The sequence below is a fragment of the Lynx rufus genome, unplaced genomic scaffold (assembly GCF_022079265.1).
Source record: "Lynx rufus isolate CCGP_SWC_20201006 ecotype Redwood Valley unplaced genomic scaffold, mLynRuf1.p SCAF_24, whole genome shotgun sequence".
Taxonomy (NCBI): Eukaryota; Metazoa; Chordata; class Mammalia; order Carnivora; family Felidae; genus Lynx; species Lynx rufus.
Window position 1 is genome coordinate 9,507,162 of NW_025814839.1, and position 26,709 is coordinate 9,533,870.

Here is a 26,709-nt window from a genome sequence, read left to right on the forward strand (position 1 = left end):
AATGAAAACAATCAATCAATAGAAAGGGGGATAAACACCACCAAATGGTTAGAATATAGTACAAAAAATAGTGACATGATGAAAAGTGCTTATGAAAACAGAAGGGAATACTAAGTGTTGTCTGGGAGAATTAAGGGAAGGAATCTTTCAATTGGGTCTCACAAGAGGAGATGGGGGAAGGGAAAACCAGGCCAGGCAGAAGGAACCGAGCATTCAAAAGCACAGTCCTATCAGAAGAGCATAGGATTCCCTGGCACCAGCAGAGACTTTGTTGTGCTTGAGCTTAGAGTTCTCTCCTGGGAGAGGCAAAAAAAGGATGAGGCCAGGAGTGACTGTGGATGCTACGTGAAGGCAGTTCGGGCTCTTGCATGAACAATGTGGGGACGCTGGAGTTTTTGAAGCCACTAGATGATGCTCAGATTTGTCTTTTAGAAAGTTAATTTGGATGGCAGTGAGGACGATGCACAGCAGGGAGGAGGGAGAGAGGCTGAGAAACCAAGACAAGGGCTTGAAGTGAATGAAAATTCTCAGTTCTTCATTGGATTCAATTTACCAAAAACCTCAGTTCCCAAAGGTACTGAGTTTGTGGAAGCTAAGTCTTCATAATTACTGGCGTGAATGGTTTACAGCCTTGTTATCCTTAAATCTGTGTAATGAATCCTATCATAGGACTGTGAAGTGGAGACATTTATTGAGAACTTTAGTTGTTCTTTTCTGCAGATTCTTCCAATACAAACATGCTACTTAGTTGATTTGAAACTCCCCCTTTTCCCAATTTCTAAAACTTTGAAATAATAGACTATTCTTCATATTTCACAAAACCTTGCATGTCGTGGTCGATTTATTAATATTTTGACCATCAACAATGATCATTTCCACATGCTATTGAGGAATGGCCCTTATTTCTCTTAAAACACAAAGTGACTATTTTAGCAACAGGTAGGAACTTTGGTAACTAAAATATTGATCTTTGTAGAGAATAAATTATAAGTCTGAATTATGGAGAATAAGTACTTTCCACACAATCTCTGTGCACACATATATTTGTGATAACATGTAGATACAGTTGAACGGTCTGTTGACCATTGAAGGCTACGTTGAAGGCTGCCTGCCTTCCTCTCCACCCCCCCCCCCCCCAAAAAAGAGGTAGAAAGAAAATTCTCTACAGGTTGGAGCTGGAAGAAGAGCAAAGGCGTTAAATAGAATTCCTCCTGGGCACAATGAAGTGACTTTCTCCCCACTGCTCTTTTCCTACCATGTGACAATTTTAACAGCTCTTTGCTGACAGCAAAGAGACAATCAGGGAATATGGATTATGAGAAGAGAATGGAAAGGTGTGAATTTATTGTAGGTAATGCTTTTCTTCCATTTTGCAAAAAATAAAGACATTTCAGACAGCTCTGCATATAAAACTTCATAGATGGGTATGAAATGTTTTTTTTTAACCTTTATTTTTGAGAGAGACCAAGTATGAGTGAGGGACGGGCAGAGAGAGAGGGGGACACAGAATCTGAAGCAGGCTCCAAGCTGTCAGCACAGAGCCCGATGTGGGGCTCGAACTCACGAACCATGAGATCGTGACCTGAGCTGAAGTCAGACGTTTAGTGGACTGAGCCACCCAGGCGCCCGTACTAAATGTTATTCTTTGGAAGTTTTTCATTACGGAAAATGTCAAACATAAACGTTGATAGAATAATATGATGAACTATCTCATGCCCAGCTTTAACTTGTCAACTCATGGCCCACCCATTTCCCTACTCTGCTCTCCATTATTTTGAAGCAAAATAAATGCCATTTCATCCATAAACATTTCAGACTGTACATATAAAAAAAACTTTTGAAAACATAATAACTATGCCATCAGTGTACCTCAAGTTTAACAATAAAACTTTAATGTCATCAAATATAAGGTCAAAAATTTAAATTTCCCAGATTGCCTATTTCTTTTTTATTCTACTGTCCTTTATCCAAGTCCAAGTCAGGTACAAATAGTTATTTGTCCAAATTTTACTTTAATAGCAATAATACATCTTAAAAATTAAACTTATAAGTTTTAACAAATTTAAATAATTAAATCTAATATAAAAGGAGTGAGTAACCAGACTGTCACTCTAGCAGGACAACGTTGATCTGCACTGATATGAGTGCTACAAATGTATGGGCACATGGTCAAACTAAGCAAACTTAGGGGAGAAAAAAAAGTAAGGGGAAGGGTTGATTTCAGTTTTGCCTGTTTTCAAAACATTTCCTTCTTTGCTCATAGTTTTAACTACAAAACTGCCTATAATAATGGTTATAAGATTTTTATCAAGGAAGTCCACTAAACCGTGCTAACAAAACTCTTTTGTAATCCCTCATTTGCTTGTTTTAACATTTTCACTGTTTTACTTTAGCTAAAGACTTCCTCCTTCATTTGAAATTAGCTTGAAATCACAGGATTTCAGAGTTGGGAGGGACCATGTGGCTTCCTCATCTCAGAGAGTCGGCGGCTTTGATATTATTATAATATTGGTGTTGCTCGTGAGAAGCTAGCTTGAGGCATCAAACTGCTGATAGTTACAGACTAATTCTAATTTGTTAAAAGACACTACTCTGTAAAAATGGTAAATAAAAGTTTCATTAGCACAACATAAAATAACTTTGAATTTTATTCTCTTAGAAAGCTTGGTAAAGTTAATATTTTCTCCAGTGTGTTGAAAAGATCTTTTTATACAAGAGGAAGTACATTTAGTTCAAATTTTGAAAGAATAAAGGTTAGAATAAAGGTTCTCATCCTGAGAAGCCTGCAGAAATGAACATAGTAAATGCCAGACTCTTCCCTCAGATAACATAACAAAAAATTATAAACTTGTGTGCTATCAGTAAACAAAATATGTAATACATATATCAGATGGTACTCTGTTGTGAGACATTGTAAAACCCAATTAGAAATTATTAGGTCTTCAAAAAATTTGGATATCAAGTTCTATTCATATTTCTCAGGTTTAAAAAGTAAAGACACACACACACACACACACACACACACACACACACACACACACACACATGCTGGTCCCTTCCACATGCATTGGTAAAATCTAGATAGCACTTCAGGGTGGAGTAAATTCATTCATCAAAAACAAAAATTTGTTATAGAAATTCAGGATTCTCAGTGTACTCCATATATGTGACATTTTACACTAAACCTAGGACTTAGAATACCCAGAAATAATTTTAAATACTTATTGTTTGATATGTACAGGGAACTGCATTAGGTGTCTTAGTAAACCACAGAATAAAATGTCAGAATGATACCAAATTAAACTCGCAATACATTTAATTTAAAGAAAGTACTTAATGACAGTAATTTAGAGATGGCAATTTTGGAGATTTAGTGTTGTCTTTTAAACTCAGAGAGTCTTGTAAAAATTCCCTAGAACTTATTTGTTCCAAGTTCTACAACATAAGAAACCCTGTATACACTTACAAATTTAGAACATTGACAATGGCCTGACTTCTGATCCTGTTTATTTTTTCTTTAATGTTTATTTATTCTTGAGAGAGAGACAGACAGAGCATGAGTGAGGGATGGGGCAGAACGAGAGAGGGACACAGAATCCAAAGCAGGCTCCAGGCTCTGAGCTGTGAGCACAGAGCTCGACACGGGTCTCGAACTCACTCGAGCTGTGAGATCATGACCTGAAGTCAGACACCTAACCGACTGAGCCACCCAGGTGCCCCTATTTTTAATATTTATATTGACTTCACTTATTTCCCCCTGGAGTCCCTAATGTACTAATGGCCCTTTATGCTGTGTGCATTCCCATTTTTTTCTTCTCATTTGCCAAAATACAAAAACTCAAGCTCTTGATTCTTTCAAAACAAAGTAAAAGCAAGTGTCATAGTAAATATATTCCACTAGATTCAGGTAAGGCAATTATAGAGCTGATTTGTTCAGTTACTATACAAAGAGCAGGTGTAAATCTCTGTTAATATATAGAACAGACGGAACACCACATTCTAACACAACCATCCATCTTACCTGGGTCACAAGGGAGAAGCAGTGTTCACATCAACAATACCTATTCATACTTTGACAATGATGGAACTTCCGTCTGAGAAATGTGGTATCAGTACTATCACTTTACGGTATGTTCAATAATATGAAAGATATGTGGCAATTAGAACTTTTTGATCTCACAGTCCTATTTTTTTATCACTTGCACACATCTGTCTCTCTCTCTCTCTCAATACATATCAGAAACTAGTGAAAATAACCAAAAAATTTTTTTTTCTTAACTGCAAAAGAAATCATGCTTTATTAATACTACTAACAGTATTATAACCTTTTAAATGGTAACAGTAGTTTACTTTCCCACACTTAACAATACTATATCTAGTAAGGCTATTTCTCTTTCTATCATGCTTTCTGAAAGTCTGGAGGCCCCTGTTATAGTTTCACATTTTTTTTTTCAGTCCTTCATTGAATCACTTGGTTAACTTCTAAGTCCTCTTGTTAACTTCTCATTAATACCCAGGCACCCCTTCACCTTGTCAAGGACAATTAACAATTTTAATTTGTTTTTTCTAAAATGCTAGCCAGTTAAGGATCACTTGGCAAATTTTATAAGCTTGGTCTACTCAATCACCTAGCCATTACATAAAATGTTGAAAACCAAGCCTACTGAACCTACTAAAAACCTTCTACACTTCTATTCATATTTACTGTAGTGATATAAATTTGAAGTAGAACTTTCAGTATGGTGAGAATAAAAATATCTATTTTTTAGGGTCAGATCAGGATACAGTTTTTTCTTTAATTTTTTTAAATGATTATTTATTTTTGAGACAGAGAGAGACAAAGCATGAATGGGGGAGGGTCACAGAGAGAGGAAGACACAGAATCCGAAGCAGGCTCCAAGCTCCGAGCTGTCAGCACAGAGCCCGCTGCGGGGTTCGAGCTCACAGACCACGAGATCATGACCTGAGCTGAGGTCGGACGCTCAACCAACTGAGCCACCCAGGCGCCCCATGGATACAGTTTTTTTTTTTTAAATACAAAATAGAATAAATTAAGGTGGCTGAAATATAGCCTTTATAATAATGGGAACAAAATATTCATTAATTAAAAGACTGTAGTAATTGACTACTTTGGACAAATCCAAAGTCTCTCTCCTTTTAATGATGATCCTAGCTTAGAACCAAGAGGTTTGAATGAAAAAATTGAACAACAGCAAAAAAAGTCCTGAATAGGCAGAAATATAAGAGGAAGGCAGGCTGGTGATAGTCTAAGGGAAGGAGAGCTGGAGTTCCTCTGGAGCAGATGAGGGCCAAGGAAAAAGCCATGTGTTTAGGGAGATAAGTATGCATCCTCTCAAACCCTTGTTGGTTGACAGAATTGTCGACATTATTAGCTTGTGCTTCTAGTGGGTGGGGAAAGAGGACATATTCTTTAGCAATGGGAGCCTTTGTTGGGACATAGAGTAGAATATGCTATTCCCCCACCCGTTTGGAAAACGAAACAAAACATGATCTTGGAAACCATGTTGTGATGGTCCATCTGCTGTAGAATCTTCTGACTGGAAAAACTAGAGTTGTACTGGGGATAGAATAACTAAGGAGCCATTTAGAACAATTTGTAAGAATAAAAACTAACCCCCCCAAAATCCACCTTGAATATCCATAAAGCAATGCTGGCTTGAAATGATGTGGAGGCAGTACATTTAGGCACAGAAATTCGAATGTGTTTATACATTATTATGACATACTGCTGTTAAAATAAAAAAAAAAGCTTATAAAAACAATAATGCCATATAACCTTCATAATCCCTATTTTTATTTTTTAAATGTTTATTTATTTTGAGAGAGAGAGCATGAGCCAGGGAGGGGCAGAGAGAGAGAGAGAGAGAGAGAGAGAGAGAGAATATCCCAAGCAGGCTCTGTGCTGTCAGCACGGAGCTTGACTGATGGAGAGGTGGGGAGGTGTTCAACCTCATGAACCATGAAATCATGACCTGAGCCAAAATCAAGAGTTGGAATGCTTAACTGACTGAGCCACCCAGGCAACCCCCAATTGCTATTAAAAAAAAAAATTGTAAAAAAGTCTGGGAAGTTATATGTCAAAATAGATTTAGGTATAGAAGATAACTTTTATTTTCTTCTAATTACTCATCTACATTCTCTATTTATTAAAATGAAAAGCACATATTGCTTATAGAGTTGTTAAAAATTACTGACGAGCTCTCTTGGGTCAAGGGTTTCCCACCATTTTGTGGAGAATAGGAGAAAACATTAAAGGGAACAAGGGAGACATCTGCTTCCATTTCTACTCATTTACCAACAAGTGTTCTTGCTGGGAACTCCAAACTTCAGGACTCACAAGGAAGTGATTTCATAACATCTTACAACAGGGAAATTTATAATTTCAAAGTGACATATAGTCATCATTGTTACTTTTAACCAAATATTGTGCAGATTACAATGTTTCCACAGTGCCTGTTACCCCATAATGAATTGCTAACAGAAAACACAATAATCATCAGTTCGGGGCATCTTTTAGAGAAAAAAAATATTTACGTTAAAAACTTCAAACAGATTTATGAACTAATTTTTAAGCAAAATACTGTACTTGAGTTGCCAATATTATTAGCACTCAAAATACACACCTTGAATAATTAGCAGAATAGTCTATGTATTACACCACACTGCTATGCTTTGGAGAGGAAAAGGCATTTAAAAGCAATGGCAAAGACGCACAGCACACAGCTAAGAGAGTGAAATATTTATATAGGATGGAAAGACAGAATGTCATCTTTCTATATATGCCTGAGGTAATTCATGGTATTTTCTAACTGTCTATATTGCTACTAATTAGCAATAATACTACGAATTCTATGTTGAGGCCATTCAATGTAAGCTTCCTCCATTTTTCTCCATTCCGTCTTAAAATTTCTCTATATACTCGGTTGACTTCATTCTTTAGTCTTCCTTTTACAGGTTAACCACCTCTCCCCCAACAACACCAAAAAATGGCCTTTTAATTCTGTATCCTACTACCTTCTCATTTCATTAATCCACTCTTCTTACTTTTCTTAAATCTTCCACTTCTCTTCTCTGACTCCTTTTGGCCTACGATATGCTCAAGGTATCATTTACTGAGAGGACAGGAAATTTTCCCGAGGATCCATGAGCTCTCAACTCCTAATCTCCAAATCCAACAGAATCCTTCTCAGGTCGTTATCCTTCCATATCACAACCTTTATGGAACGTCTTGTTTCTTGGCTTGTGTGGCACCTTCCTCCAGAAGCTCTTTTCCAACTCACCTGTCCTGGCTCATCTTCTTTCGCTTACCTCTTAACACAAGGGTCTGTAGTAGACCCCTTCTCTTCTCTCTGCACTTCCTCTTATTGATTGGATTTACTCTTATGCTTTCAGCTATCTCTCCTAAAATGCCAATGTCCTCAATAAATCTCACACGCTGCTTTTCTTCTTTGCATTGGGGCTGTCCTAGTTCCAGAACCTCATTACCAGTCCAGGTTCTCATTCCTAATCTCTTTCTTTAAGTTGCTTTACCAACTTCTGATGGAGTCATCTTTCAGAAGCTCTGATTGCATCAGTCTCTTCTATTCAAGCACCTTAAATGGCTCCCCACTATCTGCTGTTCAAAGTTCAAACCTTTTTGTACATGATTCAAGGGCCTTTGATTTTCCACTGTCCCTACATATCCTATATTTATTCACAATGCCTGAGCCAGGCAAAAAAATACACCGTGTCTCACCACACCTGCTGAAAAGCTACCTAGTGTTCAAGACTCAGCTCAAATTCTATCTCCAAGTTACCCCACCTCCCTAGTGCAGAAGCGATCTCTTCCTTCCTCTTGTATAGGTAATTAACTTCTTGTGGCATTGATGCCATGTTGTCTTACTTTTAAAGAACATGGACATTTCTTGATTCCGTTAATTGAATATGACTAGCAGTAGAAATATTATTGACTTATTTGTACCCCACAGTATCTTGAATATAGCAGGCAGTGTTGGACTCAGATTACATTCACTTAGAATTAGAGACTTCTTGGGGCGCCTGGGTGGCTCAGTCAGTTAAGCGTCCGACTTCGGCTCAGGTCACGATCTCGCAGTATGTGAGTTCGAGCCCCGCATCGGGCTCTGTGCTGACTGCTCAGAGCCTGGAGCCTGTTTCAGATTCTGTGTCTCCCTCTCTCTCTGACCCTCCCCCATTCATGCTCTGTCTCTCTCTGTCTCAAAAATAAACGTTGGAAAAAAAAAAAAGAATTAGAGACTTCTTATCCAGGATCTGAACTAAATCTTGCCTCTGCCTTACTTCTGCAGAACAGATGTGGGAAACAAATTAGCCAAATAAACACTACTGTATGTGTGTGTGTGTGTGTGTGTGTGAGTGAGATGGTTGTGAATAAATGACTCAAAAGAAATAATTTTCAAGTACTTCCATTTGAATTATTTTACAAAAATAATTATGAGAAATTCTACTCCTAGGCATATATACAAGAGAACTGAAAACATATATTCACACAAAAACTTGCATAAGAATGTTCATAATAGCCCCAAAGTGGAAACAACTCAAATGTCCATCAACTGATGAATGGATAAATTGGTCTATCCATCTGATGGACTATTATTCACCCATAAAAAAGAATGAAGCATTGACACATGCTATAGCACAGATGACCCTTGAAAACATTATGCTGAATGGAGAAGTCAGATCCAACAATTCACATGTTATGATCCCATTTATATTAAGTGTTCAGAGTAGGCAAATCCATAAAGACAGAAAATTAGTGGTTGCCAAGGGATGGGGGTAATTGAGATAGGATGCTTTTTAGAGTGATGGAAACGTTCTGAAATTAGTGATGATGGTTGCATAACATTGTGAATATACTAAAAACTTGAATTTTGCACTTGAAAATGACAAATTTTATGTTATGTGAATTTTATCTTAACTGGAAAGAGGAAAAATGTGTGAGTTTCACACACTCACACACACACACACACCCCTCCAAATAATTCAATTTGGATCTATGGTATAAAGAAAAAGAGGTCTCACTTTTAAGTCTGCAAATCTGGGTTTAAGTCAACTCTGCCACTTACCTACTAGCTGTGTGATCTTAAGTATATCACTTACCTTCTCTCATCCTCAATGGTCTCATCTATAAAGTGAGAACAATAATGCCTCACAAAGCTGTGAGACTCATGAAATAATGTGAAATCATTACATAAATTCTAAAGCCCCTTATAAATGAAAAATATTATTGTGCATGCTTAAAATTATTTTTAAAAATCCTAAACTGTATTGAATAGTCCATAATTTCAACTTTTTATCATTGGTATGTTATCTAAGCAGCTTTTCTTGTTATATATGGATGGCATCTTGGACTTATAGCACTTATCCTGTGGACACTAATAGTACTTTACCGAGTTATTTAACCTTGATCTCTGCGACAAAAGGTAGTATACAAAACCAAGCATCAGCACAAAATCCAAAGCACTGACTAGACATTTCCAAGTATCCATACTTTCACAAATGTAAAATATTCTGTATTTTAAAAGTTGACATCTCGGTGTCCTTTATGCTCAATACAAAGGAAGGCATGTACAAAAAATAGTGGGAGGGTAAACTGGTGCAGCCACTATAGAAAACAATACGTAGGTTCCTCAAAAGATTAAAGATAGAGTACCATATGATCCAGCAATGCCACTCCTGGATACATATCCAAAGGAAATGAAATCACTACCTTGAAAAGATATCTGCACTCTCATGTTCATTGCAGCATTATTTACAATAGCCAAGACATGGAAATAATTCAAGGGTTCATCAATGAATGAATGGATAAAGAAAATGCAGTATCTGTATACAGTGGATTATTATTCAGCCTTAAAAAAGAAGGAAATCCTGCCATCTGTGACAACATGGGTGAACCTTTAGGGCATTATGCTAAGTAAAATAAGCCAGAGAAAAAAACACTGTATGATCTCACTTACATGTGGAATCTAAAAAAAAGTGAACTCATAGACACAGAGAATATATTGGTGGTGGCCAGAGGCAGGTGGTAGAGGGTGGGGAAAAATGAGAGAAGGTGGTGGAAAGGTAAACACTTATAAGACAAACATGTTCTGGGGATGTAATGTACAGTCTGGTGATTATAGTTAATAATATTGTATATTTGAAAGATGCTAAGAGTAAATCTTAAAAGTTCTCATCACAAAGGAAAAAAAGTTTATGTGAGGTGAATGGTGTCAGTTACTTATTGTGGTGATCATTTCACAATAGATACATAACTCATATCATTATGCTGTACACCTTGGACTAATAGAATGTTACAGGTCAATTATACCTCCATAAAACTGGAAAAACAACAATGGGAGTTTGCTTAAAATTTTTTTTTCATTTGTTTGTCCTATATGCTCTTTGGCATCAATACAAGGAAGGCATGTATTATTTCAAAAGAGAGGAGACTCATTGAGAATTAAAACAACAGACATCCAAATGAAGTAACAAGTATTGTTATGTTTAAGCTTTGAGTATATGTTTTGTTTTCCCTAATAGAATTCCTTAACAGTTTTTGAGGTTAGGGATCATATATAAGTAACTTCAATATCCCTTCACAGAGCCTAACGTTATACACAGTAGGCATTTATACTTAGGTTACTTAACGAATTGGGTAAGAATACTTCTTGATTACATAAAACTTATTGATCATATTTAATCTACAGTGACAGGATGGAAAGTTGTTAATATCAAAACTAAACCTCTCCAAGGGCAGCTGGCTATTTATTAATGAAGGAAATAAAATCGTACACACACACACACACACACACACACACACACCGTTTCTCATAAAGGAAACATGTCAATCTATATTCAGTTACAAAACTGTCTTCATTTGCCTCACATTTTTCTTTAAGTGAGGTGACAGACCTGACCCAAATTGGAAAAACATTCATGTCTCTTCAATATTAGGATTGTTGACTTTACTTTAGATAGGCAGGATGAAATAGATTTACTTTCTTTTCCTTCACATCAAGGTCAGGTGCCTCAGAATTCTTCGAGGAACCGTGTAATATTTAAGTGTAAGATGTGGTCCTTGTACTCAAAATGTTTACATCATTAGTGAAGGTAAAACTGAATCATTTAAGACACTATGCACATTTTCTTTCACTGGTTTGCTAACTTAAAAATCTGGGATTCTGCAGCAAAATTGAGTTTACTTCAAACAGGAAGTGAAACTTTACACAGGGTCTTGAAGAAAAGGTAAAATAGGCAGAGAGAAGGAGGGCTTTTTGAGTGAAGTAGATACAGTACAGGAGGCGCAGACTCTGAAGACCATGGTGTGTTGCAGAGACAGACTGACCTCAATAGAGCAGAAAGAGCGAAGAACATAGGAAATGAAGCTGGATAAGTAGTGTGGGACAGATTAGCAAGGGCGTTGAACGTCGGGCAGAAGAGGTTAGATTTAATGTGGTGGAAAACATGGAACCAGTGAAGCTTTCTGAAAAGGGGAGGAGTAGCATTTAAAGAAGGTTAATCAGGATGAGCTGGAAAAAAACAGATGGAAATGAAGGAAGGCAGCTATGGTAATCCAGGAATGAGGCCATAAGGGTCTGAGTAAGACAGGTGCACAGAGATACACAGATCTTCCAGTGGCAATGTGCTGGGCCTTGAGACTGTAAAATTAGGGGGTACCAGAAGCGAGGATGAGACACAGACTAATGTAACGGCTGCCTACTAGGTAAAGAAGTTGCACGACAGATTAAGACTTGGATATTTCCAACACTAAAAATATATTCACAAAGCTTAAATGTCTTTCAAATACCCTATAAGTAGTTTCATTGCTTTCTTCGGTGAATTTACCGTAGGTGCCCCCAGATTTCACATCTGCTTTGTTAACACAGCCCCATGAAAGTCTGCTTATGTAACAATTGGTTGTTTTTCAATACATAAAGTTAACTGACCCATTACAGGATATGAACCCCCGACACTAAGACAGTGAAAACAAAAACATTCTTCTTTATATTCAAGTGTATATATTATTTATTGTCTGGTTCCACCCAAATAAAGCCAAACCAAACCAACACCCCTAAAAAACCGAACTTTTTTTGAGCTGATCTAAAATCTTGAGACATACTTTTAACTTTATGATAGTGATCCAGTCAGAAGAAAACAAATTCTGTTGAGAAAATAAATTAAGAAATCAACACTTTGCCATGTTGCTTTCCTAAGCTGAGCTATATCAAATTGGGAGGAAATTCTCAGAAGTGAAAAACAACAGGGGCACCTGGGTGGCTCAGCAGGTTAAGCCTCTGACTTCAGCTCAGGTCACGATCTTACAGTTCGTGAGTTCAAGCCCTACATTGGGCTCTATGCTGACAGCTCAGAGCCTGGAACCTGCTTTGGATTCTGTGTGTGTCTCTCTCTCTGCCCCTCCCCACCCCATGCTCTGTTTCTCTCTCAAAAGTAAACAAACATTAAAAAAGTTAAACAAAACAAAACAAACAAAACCCTCCACCTGTTGGGATGAGCACTGGGTGTTGTATGGAAACCAATTTGACAATAAATTTCATATAAAAAAAAACCCCACATGTTTTTTAGTAACAGCCACATGTTATTAAAGCTAAATTTGGCACATTCACTAATTTTTTATACTAATAATTACTTAAATCTACAGTCAACTCTTCCCCTGCTTCCCCTCTCCCCTTAGGATGGGCAGTATATAACGTGGTAAGAGGAGTAGTGTAAACAGGTAAGATATGTAGATTTCATTCATGTGTTCCCATGGTACTCCCTAAATACTTCTACTATGGTAAGACTGACTCTATTATCTATACATTATTGTATGTATTGTTTTATTTATCTTCCCACGACCATTTTCTGGTAGAACTGTGAAAAAGAACTGAAATGTCCCAAAACGGCAAAAGTAACCATATCTACTATCATTCGCCGAGCTCTTCTTTTACAACGTGCAGTCAAACTTGTTCCTTTAATACATAATTTCACTTGATCCTCACAACAATCCCTAAAGTAGGTACTATGATTGTGTCCATTTTACAGTTGAAGAAACCAAGGCTTCAAGAGTTAAGGGATTTGTATAAGGTCACAAAGTTAGTGAGCTGCATGTGGCAGACATGCTCATCTGATATGCTCTTGTTAATTATTATACTGCAAACCCCAAACATATGTTACTGAAACCAAAAGTAACAGATATAAGGAACCTGGACATGTTACTCACTGTGTAAAAGAGTTAGGGAGGAACATTTAATAACTGTCAGTGATACAAGTGGACAGGTTCCTTGACTCACTTCTAAGCTTTCCTTATACTGAAAACAGTGCACTCTATTTCTGAAGGACAGTGGGACACTGCTAGGGAACGAAGTTAACTGGCCTCTCTCTTAGAAGGACACTTATATTACATGGCCATTTGATGGTATTCACAGCATCTCAATGTCTTCTCAATTTGGTTACATTTTTAAAAAATGCTATCACTGAGATCAGCTAGATCAAGACTAACTAGGCGGGTTGGTGACATCAAAATGCTTTTAAAAGTAATTTTTTATTACACTATCCAACTGAGCAACCTATTGAACTTCTGCCAGTGACCCTGAAATAGAAACTAAACTTTGAGAGATACTTCTCAGTACATAAAATATATTCATAAGAAGACCCCTCTAATAATAACTCCCCACTGTTAATTCCCTCTTTATGCATCTGGGCAAAGATGTCATATTTCCTCTACAAAGCTTCCTTTTATGTTGCAACAGTAGGAATCTCAATTTCAAACCGAACCAATACAATCGAAAACTACAAACTCATTCACAAGGCATGATTGTTTTTATTAGGATTTTATATAAATTGCCTAAGCATGATGGGACACCTTACATTTTAACCCTGCAACACTTTAACTAGACAGTAAAGCAGTTATCGTTTAAAGTTCTGTGCGCCCCTCCCCTTTTTTTCTGCTAACACACGGTCTTCCGCAAAATGGTCAGTGTGATCTTGGCAGCCTGTGCAAGGAATACGACCAAGGTAAACTAAAGAACCGAACATTAAGCAGATGTCAAGTGATTCAAAGTTTAACATTTGCCACCTGTGTATGAAACCAGCAGTTTTAAATGGTTACAAATAAAACATGTACAAATTAATAGATGCAGTTAGTAACTTCCACTCTTCCAACCAGTGGCGCTTTGGCAGGCAGCCATATAATCTGCAATAATCTGTCACTACCGTGAAGCCCCACCTACTTCCTCTGCCCCACCCCTATGCAAGCGATGACTGGGATATTTGTGGAGCGCTGATATAACAATCTATAAAAGGCCTCCCTATCTATAAAAGCTGAAACATAAACCGTAAAGTGTTTAACGTTCATAAATAAAAAAAAAAAAACCCACATGCTCTATACCATCACATTTCAAAGATTATTTGAAAGTTTTAATTTCCTTATTTATATATCAGAAGGCTAGAGGCCTCAAATTGGTCACATCCACGGCAATGCTTCTCAAATGAAAATGCATCCTTATGTACAATTGTTAGACTTTAATTTACACATCTAACACGTACAGTATTAAGAGTTTGGAAGTCAGGATTATATACATTTCATTTAAACCTTGTTCTAAGAGCCCAGTGAAATTGGTAAAGAAATTATTAAAGTAGCTTTCCTGGCTTATAAAATATTTTGCATTAACTTTTCAACATAAAAACCACGAGCTGTTAAAAAAAATTATTTACTTTCCTACTTCATCTAATTTCATTTTATGGACTAGAGTAGTCCCATAAATTATTACCTCATGGATAAGATATTTTTATACTTTAATAAGTAAATAACCTTATGTACTAAAACAAAACAAAAAATTATAAAACAAGGTAAATGTGATCAAATCTTCTGACTCTTCTGTCTGTAAATTTGGTATAACATTCAAGAAATTGCTCTGCTTTCTATCCTATTTTCCCTTGCTGGGAAAGAAGAAAATTAGGACATGGCCTTGATCTTTTTTAAGATCTCTAGGATGAACAGGGTGCCATTTTGAGTAGCTTCATTTTGAAACACTGTTTTACAGGAATATCAATCACAAGCACAAACTACACCCATTTAACCAAAATAGCCTTCATTGTATTTAAAATTTTTGTTTAAAAGACTCTTCTGACAAGATTTTGATATTTTGTTTGCAGCTCAGCATTTACCTCACTTATCTAGAAGAAAAAAAAACAATTTCTGAAAAAAATTCCCACTATTTATTTGTAGAATATCAAACTACAAATTAAAATAAATAGAGCACAGGAATCCAGTGATATTTGAGGTTGATTACTCTCAGCTGGACGTTGAGCTAAGGCCATAAATATTCACACGAAATTCAAGAAATAGTTTATTAACAACGTTTAGACACAAACCATATTTATAAGACGCTAAATGTAAAACAAAACACGAAGCTTACTCACAGTAGATCTTCTCAAATGCACGTCCTGCATCTCCAATCCGACATATTAAATACTTTAAAAATTCTTTATTTAGCTCCAACAGTAAGTTAAGATTGCCCCAGAGATGGCTCTCTTTAAAAAGCTGCCACTTTTTCATTAGGAAAAATAAAACTGAGCTCAGCTTAAGTTGTAAGAACACCACCACACTATCAGCACCTTCATTCCGAGAAAGGAAGTTATTATAGACACAGTTTTATACATGAGGCTTAAAGAAAGTACTTCCTGGTCAGATAGCTAACGTTAACAGCATTACATTAATGTATACAGCTTTATGTTTTGACATTTTGGGAAGAAGTTTCTAAAAACTTTTCCTGACATTTTTTCCCCAGTCCCTACAAAAGAGGAAAACTCACTCGAGCTAAACAAATCTTAGGTAAAAATCTATGAAATTTTATCAATACCTACCATTATGGTATCCTGTAAATATTAGAACTGCCCATTATTATTGATAATAATACTAGTGTAAGTTTTAATTACACTTATGTACTCTCCATTCCCCCTCTCCCCATGTGCTAGAGGAACATTTCAGGGGACACAAGATTAGAAGGTAAAGAACTCAAAGGAGGACAACTCACCAATTCCTTGATAATGAGGAAGAGGAAAATAACCATTCACATTTTATTCCTCAAATTTAAAGATCATTCTCTTTTAAACATAAATTTAAAAACTTCAAGAAGCGTTGTACAGTCCTAATAAGGAACTGCAGATAAAAACAGCATGACCTGGGTGCTGCACATTACTATGGGTATTGCAAGCTGAAAGCATTTCCTGTTAGGACGCCCATTGGTTCCCACAGGTGCAAGTGCCTATGGGTGTTGCCGATTTACTCTTCCTTTTGCAAGTGAACCACTAAGGGAGATTTCAGGTTGGCACAATCAATGCTAAGAGCTGTTAGGGCAGAACTACCTTGGGCTAATTCAAGAGCCTCCCAAACCTGGTTGATTGTAAATGGACGATTAGCTAATTCAACAGGGCTGGAGAAAATTTACATCAACAGACTTTCATTATTTTTCTAAGATGTGCTATCATTAAGAATATATGTAACTTCACTCAACGAATATGTAAATTGTTTTCTCTGTACAAAGCACTGTTCTAGGCACCAGGAACACAATAAAAACAAAACAGGGGTGCCAGGGTGGCTCAGTCAGTTAAGCGTCCAACTTTGGCTCAGGTCATGATCTCACGGTTCGTGGATTCAAGCCATGCGTCAGGGTCTGTGCTGACAGCTCAGCACCTGGAGCCTGCTTCAGATTCTATATCTCCCTCTCTTGCTGCCCTTCCTCTACTTGTGCTCTCTCTCTCAAAAATAAACAAACACGAAAATAATTATTAAAAAAAACAATGAACAAAACAAAGTCCTTGTGGTCATTCACACACTATCTAGTAGACTTTTGACAATTTCATATATGATGAAAAAATTCCCATAAAGTAAAAAAATTGTACAGATATTTGGAAAGTCAATGGTAGTGCTCGTTATTAAAAAATATTGTCACTAAGGCCACCACCTTAAACCTAGAGGAACTTTTCCAGAACCTAGTACATAAAAGTAGGATTCTTTATATTTTCAAGGTTTCAAAAAAGCCAGGTTGGAGGCAATGGCATATGTTCCAGCAGGGAAAAGGAAGAACTTCTCACCATGAGTCACCAGTGACTAAGTACTTTTAATTCAGGCTTAAAACACATTTCAAATCGAATTACTTGTACATGCAGAAAACTGATAACCCCAAATCAATATCAGAAGCTCGATCTGACCAATTTTCAAGGTTAAAATTAGCACCTAAGACAAACAAAGTGAAGTGCTTTTAATGAGCTAATGCCCCTGTAATGAATTTTATTATACTTTTGGTCTTATTACCCTCTGACGCTTAAGAGGTATGCCAGCAAGCTTCCATTAGATTTTGTTACGATAAACAGTTTTCTTAGATTTTAGCCAGACCGAGACACAATCATATGGTGTGGTGGTAGGAATGGCTTTTGTTTGCGTTCAATAAAACACAAATATATTAAAACCATGTCTGCTCAAAGACAAATGTAAAACCCAGAGACAGTAAAACATACAGGTAAACTCTACTCTTCCAAGCTATGCCTTACACTTCCTCAGGATTTTACTTCCTATATTTAAAATAACAAAACCTTCTAAATTTTAGCCAACAAATTGGAGGAATTCCCAAAGACAAACTGATCTACTTAGTCATTGAACAAATATCTATTGAGCACCTACTACATGGTAGGCACTCTTCTACAGGCAGGAATACGGCAATGAACAAAATCAAAATCTCTGCTTTCATAGTCTACATTGTAGGGTAGAAAGATAAGATAAACAAAATACTCGGTATGTCAGAAGGTAGTAAGCACTGTGGAGAAGAATACAACATGGAAGGTAGACATAACAATAAGTACTTGCTCACAGTTGCAAATTATATCACAAAGTAAGGAACTTTGCTCTCGAAGAGCAGAGTATTAGATCTCTCCCAGACTCTACCTCCGACTCAAATTGAACAACCTCCAACCGCCTTCTGTTGCAAATGAAAGGGAATCTTATTTTATTTGTTGCTAATACCCAGAGAAAGGAAAACAAACTTCCAAAGACAGGAAGTTAGAACTCATTCCTTATAGATGAAAACATCATCAGGAAACAAAAGTAACAAATCCTACATACTCAGAGTCAAAGGTCACTTTAGGGAATATTATCAAGCTGCATATGAACATACAAGTTTCCAAATACTTGCTAGCACTGGCATTGACTTTACCAAGTGCCAGGGTCAGAAGTGAATTCTTCACTTAAGAATTATTTCTGGGGCGCCTGGGTGGCTCAGTCGGTTAAGTGTCCAACTCTTGATTTTGGCTCATGTCATGATCTCAAAGTTTGTGAGTTCGAGCCCTCTGTCAGGCTCTGTGCTGACAGTGTGGAGCCTGCTTGGGATCTCTGTCTCCCTTTCTCTCTACCCCTTCTTGCTCTCTTTCTCTCTCAAGACAAACATTTAAAAAAGGAATTATTTCTGTTCTCTTCACCGGCAGCAATAATTATATTTAACTATTACTTTTGAACCTAAACTAAGTATTTAAATTTAATACAATTCAACAAATATTTATTGAGCAGATACTAGTTGCAAGATACTTGGTTAGATGTGTAAGACACTGTCCTTTTAATATTAAAAGGATGGACACCTAGAAAAGATAAGTATGAACCCTATCATATAAGATCAGAGAGAGTATTAATGTAATAAGAAAATACACAAAGTACTTAAGGAATTTAAAGGAAAGAGTAGCAAGGAGGATGATCAGAAAAGGCCTCACGGAAGATGGCCTGAGAGGTAGGTCTGAAAAAGGAAAAGCAGAAGGCATTCTAGGGAAGAGAAATGTCAGCAACAAAAGACCTGAAGATGTCAAGTCAGTAAGTGCTCAGTAAGTAGGCTGGTCTGGTGGGGGCATAGGATACACATGCTCTCGTGCGTGCGCGCGCGCACACACACACACACACACACACGGATTATGGAGCAATAGAAACTGAAAGACAGTTTGATAAATCTGGCCATGGGGAATTACTAAAGGTTTTGAACATGTGAATGACAAAATCAGAGCTGTGCTTTAGGGAGAGTGAGAGAGCCACAGTGTGTATCAGAAGGATGAAAAGGAGACTGGAAGACTGTCACAGCAGTCCTTCCCTAGCACCTTATGAAGGACCTCGTTAGTTCCTTCTTGGAACATTGAGAGGTATGAAGTGGAAAGTGTAGTGAGTTGAAAAATCAGATCTAGGTCACGGGGGTCAAGTCTGCACTGTCTGTCTGACCATGGGAAGTCATTTACCCTGTCTCAATTTCCCTATATGAGAATCTATTAATTATTCTTTTTGGAGTCAGGAGCCATCAGATTTAGCAACTGATTAGATGCTGGGAGTAGAGCAAAAACAACAAAAAAATTGTTTCGAGTGATTAAATGAACAGGCAGCTACCATTTATTAAACACTTTCATGTGCTTGTCAGTGTGCTTGGCGCTTTACGTAAACTGCTTCATTTATTCCTTTTAAGAAGACTGTGAAGTATGTATTCTTATTTGACAGATGAGAGAATTGAGAGCTTTAAGACTTAAGTAACTTACCCAGGGTAAACCAGCTGGCATAGTGACAAAGCCAAAGTAGATGCCTAGGTCTGCCTGAGCGTGAGGCCCTTTCTCCTTCCAATGTATCACGCTGTTTCTTATACGAGAGATAGATAATGCTAACATTCACTCACATGTTCCAACTGAATCCCTGTCTCTTTCGGTGTGTAAGAAACAAAGTGTGAACGTAAACATAATCTGCTAATTTGCTCATCATTAATCCATTCACTCATTCAATTCACATTTATAGAGCATCCTTCATACTTTGTGCCTGGTACTAAACTTGGAATGGGGAAATGCAACGATGAGTAAGACCTAGCAGTTCACTGCCTCGAAGTGCTCACTGGCTGCTAAAAGACAAGCAGGTGTCAACAAGGAACTGGTATGCAATGACAGAAGAGAACTTTTACACAAGAGACAATAGAAACATAAGGGTACAGGAAGCATAATAGTGTAATTTTGTATCTGTGCTATTAATTCTTGACCTAGATCATTTAAAAACTACATGTGGTTTTACACAAGAGACTCTTAAATACAGAGAACAAACTGAAGGTGGATGGTGGGGGGGGGCGGGGAGGGAAAGTGGGTGATGGGCATTGAGGAGGGCACTTGTTGGGATGAGCACTGGGTGTTGGATATAACCCAATTTGACAGTAAGTTATATTTAAAAAAATAAAATAAATGAAAACTATATGTGGTTTTTGCAAATATTTGAGTATTTACACACATACCCTTCAAAAAGTAAAGGTGAATGTTCACAACAGAACGGAAAATTGGCCATGAACTACGATTCTATTTTGTGTGTCTACTGCCAAACTACTTAGATTATTAGTTTATTTAAGAAAGCATTCTGCCTTGGTTAGTGACATCTAATGTAATGGGTAAACAAAATCTATTTGAATTGTCCTGAGCCTTGATTGTTGTGGACATAAGCCAGTGTCATTAGAAGCTAAAACATATGAAAATAAATGCATAGTGCCCAGACTCTTACTTTGATTTGGAAATAAAGGTTTATCCCATTGTCCATCAGAAATAGTGGATGGAAATAAAACTGAAATCTTCCAGTGGGCACTTTGATAATTCACTATAATATTAAATGTAACAAAATGTACATTGTGTGGTTGAATTTGCTATCCATTATTTCACTGAGGCTACAGGTGAAGTGGAAAGGGTCCCAAAGACTAGACTCCAGCATGTCAATTCTCGGTATTAGTACCTAATGCTACATGGGCCACACCTCTTTGTTTAATGGGAACAGGTTTTCCTAGGAATAAAATGTCCATTCCAAGGCATATTCTCTTTCTCACTCGCTCTGGGGATGAAAAATATGTCTGTGTGGAATAGCTGACAATGGACAGGAGGTTGATCTGTGTTAACAAATCAAGAAACAGGACCCTGCATCATTCTCTTGTAAGATAGAAATAATTGAGATTCGATGTCTTTTATCAAATCTCAGGTCAGATGGGAAAAAAAAAACACGTTAGGTTGATTTATAAAATGTTTAGGTAAGGGGCGCCTGGTGGCTCAGTCAGTTGAGCATCCAACTTCGGCTAACATTGTGATCGCTCAGTTCATGAGTTCGAGCCTCATGTCGGGCTCTGTGTTGGCTGCTTGGAGCCTGGAGCCTGCTTCAGATCCTGTGTCTCCCTCTCTCTCTGCCCTCCCCCACTCACGCTCTATCTCTGTCTCTCTCTCTCTGAAATAATTAACATTAAAAAAAAATTTAGGTTGGGGCGCCTGGGTGGCGCAGTCAGTTAAGCGTCCGACTTCAGCCAGGTCACGATCTCGCAGTCCGTGAGTTCGAGCCCTGCGTCGGGCTCTGGGCTGATGGCTCAGAGCCTGGAGCCTGTTTCCGATTCTGTGTCTCCCTCTCTCTCTGCCCCTCCCCCGTTCATGCTCTGTCTCTCTCTGTCCCAAAAATAAATAAACGTTGAAAAAAAAATTAAAAAAAAATTTAGGTAAATTTAACATAAAGCTGGAATGATAATTTATCAATGTAATCCCTGTTGGTTATCCTAAAAATTCTAAATAGTTGTTGCTTTTAATTCGATGCCTATAGCTTAGAAAGGAGTTAGATCACATTTTGGCCCATAAACTCAATATATCTTTAATGATAGCTAGACTGATAGATACCACTTGTTTTTTTTTTTTCTCAGTCTGAGTTTACTAAACGGTAACAAATTTTTAATATATTCTCATAAATAACAAAGCAACCAATTAAATGGATGATAAAGCTAAATAATCACAACCTAAACTCCCTAAGCTCAAATGCAACTGCACAGTATCTCACAACTCAAAAATACTAATTCAAAACTGTCCTCTCTGGTTGACGGGATCATGGAAGATGAGCTCATTGAATCTCATTGAAGACTGAAAAGAAGTCTTCCTCTAGGGGAGTCACAAAAAAAACTTTTAGAGAGAAACTTTCTTTCTGCCTGTCAATCTGTTTTCTTTTCGCAGGGAGGGAAGAAACAAAGACTAGAGGAAAAGATTATGAAGGAAAGAGGCTTTTAACTGAGACTCTAAAATAAAAGTATCAATACTTTTCGTTCTCCTGTGCTACTGAAACCAACAAATATGAACACCGGCAAGCAATGAGAATTTTTCAGGTTGGCTTAAACATGAAAACAAATTAGATATCAAGGCAGACTGAGATGACAATGGTTTGACTGTGTACTCTCAAGTGGTAAAGAAAAGTGTAAAGTGGGTATTGTACTTAGTGGGTAGTCAAACAAAGAGTAAGAACAGTTCGAGAACTGCAGACCAACAAGGACTTGAATTATGTGGTTGCTATAACCACAGTTCATATGGAAGTGGAAGGCTCCTCCTTAATTTCTTCTTTTCAGTACATGTGTATTTTTAATTTTTATTTATTTCTTTTTATCTCAGAGAAAGCGAGAGCGCGTGAGCTGGGGAGAGAGACAGAGATGGGCAGGGGGAGATAGAGGGGAGAGACTCTTAAGCAGGATCCACACTCAGCGTGGATCCCATGACCCTGGGATCATGACCTGAGTCAAAATCAAGAGTCAGATGCTCAACTGGCCGAGCCACCCAGGTGCCCCTAATTGAAAAGAAACAGTATAAATGAACATAGGTGTAACGACTTCACATATTTATAGTTTCTCGTAGTGTAGTTTTATTTTGTGAAATTAATGAAAATAAATTCCCACAGAATTCCTACCCACCCACTCATCACCCCAAGGAATAAAAAGTCACTATAGGCCCTTTCTATCACTAAAAACTCTGTTACAATGAATCTCTCTTCGTGGTTTCTGGATCAGCACCATAATGTAATGTGGCTGAAATGACTGCTTTGGTCATCACTCAGGGGAGTATCAGAACACTTTCTTCTAAGGAATTAAATGTTTTGTCTTAAGAGGCTACCATTTGTACCAGTCAGAAATGAGCTAACAAGTATGATCAAAGAGCTTATCTGCGCAGACATTTCTATTACTTTGTAGAATTATTGGTACTGAGATTCCCAGTCCTTCCACAGACCATGTCATAAGTTATGTGCACTACATAATGACGACATTGCCCCTTGTAAATAACCTCTTGCATTAATGAACTTTATTTTTTACTTGAATTTGGCTGAGGGTTCTGGAGAAATAAATTTAGCATGAAATAATCCTACTTAACACACCTTAGGTCCTCTATTTACTATCACCCTGATGACAGTGACTTCAGTAATTTCTGGCTTGGATTTAAATAGGCAGTTCTATGTAAGCCTTCTCCATTATGTCTTTGGGAAATAAGGTCTTCTCCCTCCGTTGAAACAGCCAATTATTACACACAGCAAAAGCTTCCTTTAAAAAAAAAATTTTTTTAGTGTTTATTTATTTTTGAGAGAGAGAGAATGCATGGGCGTGAGCACACGCATGAGCGCGAGTGGGGGAGGGGCAGAGAGAGAGAGAGAGAGAGACAGACAAAATCTGAAACAGGCTCCAGGCTCTGAGCTGTCAGCACAGAGCCTGACGCGGGGCTCGAACTCGGGATGGACAAGATCATGAGCTGAGCTGAAGTCTGACGCTTAACCGGCTGAGCCACCCAGGTGCCCCTGAAAGCTTCTAATAAGACATTCTAAACCAGAAACAAAGAAAATATCTAACCGTGAGATGATAATGACATTCCCCATTATTTCCCCCAAACCATCCCGTTTCTAAGTCTGCTCCTGTAAAAACAGAAATCAGTCGCAAAGAGAAGGGGTGAGGAGGAACAACACCCAGAGAAAAAGATTAAAAATTTCAAATGCCAAACTACTGGGTACAACTGTAACAAGTCGTGTGCGTTCAAGGGAACATGTGAAAGGTAGTCAGGGCAATATTAACATAGCCTAAGTATTGTGAACGACTAGCCTGGTCATTAGTTTAACTTTCACATCCGTCAAAGTAGGAGGCTGCCCCCCAGTTTCCACCCCCTCTGGCTCTCGGCTATTGGTTTCAGCATTTTAATAGGTACGCCCTTGCCTCCTACCAGGGCACTTTCTGGTTTAAATAGGCTTATCTCTCTCCTTAGCTAGTCCTGGAACTGTGCCTGAAGCTCAGTCTTGGTGGCTTTTTCTGGATGAGAAATCTCATTGCAAAGTGCCGTTAGCTTAGCGACTCCAATACCTCGTTTCAAAATTTAGTTTGACCTTCCCACTGCCTCCAGCACAGCAAAGTTAAACAGTCAAAACTTAGTGTCTGGTTCCTTTGAACCTGCATTGTAAACAGTGATACCAAAGTGCTGCTAAACCTAAAAACGTTTCCTCGCTCCTTGAGCTAAAATGAGACATGCGGGGTCTATCACCATCACCATCCCACACGGGGCTCCAAAAGGATCCCTTTCCCTTTCAACTGGTTGGTAGTGAGTTGGAGAAGCCCTCTCCAACTTTTCACGTCCTGGTTTTAAGGTTACCAAGGTCAGGGAGCCCCTCGCTTTCAAGGCATCCACGCCAAGCTCGGAGAAACAAATGGGAAGCCAAGGGGCCAACGAGAGGTCGGGCAGGCGGCCTCTGGCTCTCGCCAACATCTGTGCGCTTCTGCCAGACCCTCCGGCCCTTGCGTTCTACTTGGGAGAGGTGTCATTACATAATCCCTGCTTCACGGACTCACTAGGGCTCGGGCTGTCCCACGTCTCACTGAGACACCACCCTCGAGGAGGTCGGCTGACTGCAGACCCTGCGGGTGGCACGCGTCCCCTCGCTCTGCGCTGCCCGCAGTCCCTGACTCAGCGCGGCGACCCCGACCCAGGCTCGGTCCCCTCTCCCACGTCCACTCGGGCGCTCCGAAGCTAGTCTCCGGGTCCTCCTCACACCCGCTGTCCCGGCCCCTCCCGGGGGTCCCTCCCATCAGACCTGCTTTTGCAAGCCCTCTCGGGAGCCCCTCCTCCCCCCCCCGACCCTCCGTCCCGGCCCCTCTAGGGGGTCCCTTCCATCAAACCTGCTTTTGCAAGCCCTCTCGGAGACCACCCCCCGCAGGCCCTCTGTCCCGGCCCCTCTCGGGGGTCCCTCCCATCAGACCCGCTGCCCCAAGCCCTCTCGGAGACACCCCCTCCCCCAGGCCCCCTGTCCCGGCCCCTCCCGGGGGTCCCTTCCATCAGACCCGCTGCCCCAAGCCCTCTCGGAGACACCCCCCCCCAGGGCCCCTGTCCCAGCCCCTCCCGGGGGTCCCTCCCGTCAGACCTGCTGCCCCAAGCCCTCTCGGGGACACCCCCCCCACCGGACCCCCTGTCCCAAGCAGTCTCGGGGTTCTCCCGAGACCCTCTGTCCCGGCCCCTCTAGGGGGTCCCTTCCATCAAACCTGCTTTTGCAAGCCCTCTCGGAGACACCCCCCCCCCAGGCCCCCTGTCCCGGCCCCTCCCGGGGGTCCCTCCCATCAGACCAGCTACCCCAAGTCCTCTCGGAGACACCCCCCCCCAGGCCCCCTGTCCCGGCCCCTCTCGGGGGTCCCTCCCATCAGACCCGCTGCCCCAAGCCCTCTCGGGGACCCCCCCACCGGACCCGCTGTCCCAAGCAGTCTCGGGGTTCCCCTGAGACCCGCTGTCCCGGCCCCTCTCGGAGTCCCCTCCCTTCACACCCGAGGTCCCAAGCCCTCTGGGGGACCTCCCCCTCCACTGGACCCGCTGTCCCAAGCCCTCTCGGGGTCCCCGCTGAGACCCGCGCTGCGCGCTCCTCTCCGAGTCCCCTCTCCCCAGTCCCGACAAACCCGCTCCCGAACTCTCCTCGCTCGAGTCCTCCCGACCTCACTCCGCCCAGGGTCCCCTCACCTCGGCTCACTCTGTCACCGTCCCGCGCCCCGGTGCTCTCACCTCAGACCTGCTGTCACCACTCCCGGGCCCGGCGTCGCCACCGCCGCTTCCTCTCGCACACTTGTTCCCGAGTCGCTCTTCTGCCGCTCGTCCCCCGGAGGATCCCCGGGTCGCGCCGCTCAGTGCCGGGTACGGCCGCGCGGACCTCCGCCCGCGGTCTCGGTGTCTGGTCCCACTCTTGTCACGCAGGACCCCGCCGCCGTCGCCGCCGGGCGCCACACGGACCCTCCCGCGGCTGCCGCTGCTGCTGTCCGAGGTGCGGCTCCTGCCAGGGGTGGCCAATCGCACCCGACTGCGCAGAGCGCGCTCCGCCCCGCGGTCTCAGTCCGCCCGCCCCCTGCCCCCGACCACGCCCCCAGCCTGGCTCCGATAGGCTCTCTACTGACCTCCCCTGACCGCGGGGCCCAGGCCCCGGGCCGGATATAGGTACTTGATTGGAGGTGCCTGGGTGGCCGAGCGGTCGATGGCGCCTGAGGATTGGCGGAGCTGGCGGTGGGCGGGGCGGAGCGGGGCGGAGCTTCCTCAGACGCGGAAGACCTCGCAACTTCAGTTACCCTGTTGGCCCGCCTGGGGTGCGGTCAACCTTGTTTGCGCTGGCTGGGGTCAAAGTTCATGGCACTCCTCTGCGCCTTTGCTTTTCTTGGGAGTCTCCCAGAGGCCAAGGACCCCTGGGATTCCCAGGAACCACCAGGGAAGAGCCTTTGAGGAGGTCCTCTTTCTTCCATTATTGCTCAGCTTCCTAAGAAATCCTGCCATTGGTTAATATTAACATTTATTCACCCAGGACTTGTTAATAGTTCCTGGATTTAAATTGTTTTCATATCCTTGGCAAGGGAGTTGCCCTTA

The 26,709-nt window shown here is 40.3% G+C and overlaps 1 protein-coding gene across 3 annotated transcripts in view; it reads right to left on the bottom strand.

The window, feature by feature from the left end:
* Positions 1-25,947, bottom strand: part of TAOK3 (TAO kinase 3) — a 179,873-nt gene extending 153,926 nt beyond the window's left edge. The window contains exon 1 of one of the 3 annotated variants that reach the window (XM_047088041.1): positions 25,864-25,947. The gene's annotated coding sequence lies outside the window, so the exon portion shown is untranslated. Of the gene's footprint in view, positions 1-15,438; positions 15,638-16,052; positions 16,155-25,863 lie in introns of those variants that run through there. The other 2 variants (XM_047088042.1, XM_047088040.1) reach the window with 2 other exon arrangements.
* Between the last annotated feature and the right edge of the window lie 762 nt (positions 25,948-26,709).